Source organism: Durio zibethinus, unplaced genomic scaffold, assembly GCF_047325235.1.
Source record: "Durio zibethinus cultivar Kanyao isolate XHJ-2024 unplaced genomic scaffold, ASM4732523v1 HiC_scaffold_3, whole genome shotgun sequence".
NCBI lineage: Eukaryota > Viridiplantae > Streptophyta > Magnoliopsida > Malvales > Malvaceae > Durio > Durio zibethinus.
This window is the reverse complement of record NW_028323044.1, coordinates 4,623,629-4,626,128: the sequence shown is the minus strand read 5'-3', so window position 1 is coordinate 4,626,128 and position 2,500 is coordinate 4,623,629.

Sequence of the window (2,500 nt, the reverse complement as noted above, 5' to 3'; positions counted from 1 at the left end):
GCAGGTTGCCTCGACCACCATCGGCACACGCTGGGCCCTGGTGCGGGCGCTTGCCTCGAGCACCATCGGCACACGCTCGGCCCTGGTGCGGTCGGTTGCCTCGAGCACCATCGGCACACGCTGGGCCCTGGTGCGGGCGCTTGCCTCGACCACCATCGGCACACGCTCGGCCCTGGTGCGGTCGGTTGCCTCGAGCACCATCGGCACACGCTGGGCCCTGGTGCGGCAGGTTGCCTCGACCACCATCGGCACACGCTGGGCCCTGGTGCGGGCGGTTGCCTCGACCACCATCGGCACACGCTGGGCCCTGGTGCGGGCGCTTGCCTCGAGCACCATCCGCACACGCTGGGCCCTGGTGCGGCAGGTTGCCTCGAGCACCATCGGCACACGCTGGGCCCTGGTGCGGGAGCTTGCCTCGAGCGCCATCGGCACACGCTGGGCCCTGGTGCGGCAGGTTGCCTCGAGCACCATCGGCACACGCTGGGCCCTGGTGCGGTCGGTTGCCTCGAGCGCCATCGGCACACGCTGGGCGCTGGTGCGGGCGCTTGCCTCGACCAGCATCGGCACACGCTGGGCCCTGGTGCGGCAGGTTGCCTCGATCACCATCGGCACACGCTGGGCCCTGGTGCGACAGGTTGCCTCGAGCACCATTGGCACACTATCGGCCCTGGTGCGGGCGGTTGCCTCGACCACCGTCGGCACACGCTGGGCCCTGGTGCGGGCGCTTGCCTCGAGCACCATCGGCACACGCTGGGCCCTGGTGCGGGCGGTTGCCTCGAGCACCATCGGCACACGCTGGGCCCTGGTGGGTTTAGGCACATCTTCAAATTTCTGCCGTGCCAATGCCATTTTTATGGCTTGTAAATTCATACAATGGTCCCCTAAGCCTTCACGTGAAGTTTCGTTGGAAGATGACTCGTTTTCTATTTTTCATGATTTTCGAAACTTTTTGCGGTTCGGGATTTTTTAAAATTTTTTTATAAGGATTTTTGGCCCCAAATTTTGTAGGCATGATCCTTCTATTTTTGTTGGCATGCACAAAAAAATTCAGCTAAAAACTCGAAGTAGAGAAGATTTTGTGACCGTTTGAAAAAAGTGTCCCCATTTCAGACACTTTAACGGCTACTGGTAGCAAACCTGTAAAATCTCAAATGCTCTTTAAGGGGGTGTGAATTCTCAGAGGTTTGATGAGGGATAGGGGGCCAACACAAGGCCAAGTACCAGCACCCATCGCACATCATGTGCGCACACCCCCCCGGCCCCCCTCCCAATCGCCGGAACCCCAATGCCGCCGGTCAGGTTCTCCGGCGGTACTCCGGCGATGCTCCGGCGATGCTGTCCCGAGTGAAAAAAATGCGGCACCAGCACATGCTGGAGCCAAGCATGGGCACCGTGGCTCAAAATCGAACTTCGGCCAAGGCCTCGACCATCAATGGCACATGATGGCGCATGGTGATGGCACATGCATCGACCATCATCGGCATAGGCTGCCCTTCGGTACGGGCACTTGCCTCGACCGCCATCGGCACAAGCTGGGCCCTGGTGTGGGTTGTTGCCTCGATCACAATCGGCACATGCTGAGCCTTGGTGCGGGCGGTTGCCTCGAGCACCATCGGCAGACCCTGGGCCCTGGTGCGGCCGGTTGCCCCGATAACCATCGGCACACGCTGGGCCCTGGGGCGGGCGCTTGCCCCCAGCACCATCGGCACACGCTGGGCCCTGGGGCGGGCGCTTGCCCCCAGCACCATCGGCACACGCTGGGCCCTGGTGCGGGCGGTTCCCTCGACCACCATCGGCACACGTTGGGCCCTGGTCCGGGCGGTTACCCCCAGCACCATCGGCACACGCTGGGCCCTGGTGCGGGCGCTTGCCCCCAGCACCATCGGCACACGCTGGGCCCTGGTGCGGGCGGTTGCCCCCAGCACCATCGGCACACGCAGGGCCCTGGTGCGGGCGGTTGCCCCGAACACCATCGGCACAAGCCGGCCCTTGGTGCGGGCTCCTGGCTCGACCACCATCGGCACACGCTGGGCCCTGGTGCGGGCGGTTGCCTCGAACACCATCGGCACACGCCGGCCCTTGGTGCGGGCGGTTGCCTCGACCACCATCGGCACACGCTCGGCCTTGGTGAGGGCGCTTGCCTCGACCACCATCGGCACACGCTGGGCCCTGGTGCGGGCGCTTGCCTCGACCACCATCGGCACACGCTCGGCCTTGGTGCGGGCGCTTGCCTCGACCACCATCGGCACACGCTGGGCCCTGGTGCGGGCGGTTGCCTCGACCACCACCGGCACACGCTCGGCCTTGGTGAGGGCGCTTGCCTCGACCACCATCGGCACACGCTGGGCCCTGGTGCGGGCGCTTGCCTCGACCACCATCGGCACACGCTCGGCCTTGGTGCGGGCGGTTGCCTCGACCACCATCGGCACACGCTGGGCCCTGGTGCTGGCGGTTGCCTCGACCACCATCGGCACACGCTGGGCCCTGGTGCGGGCGGTTG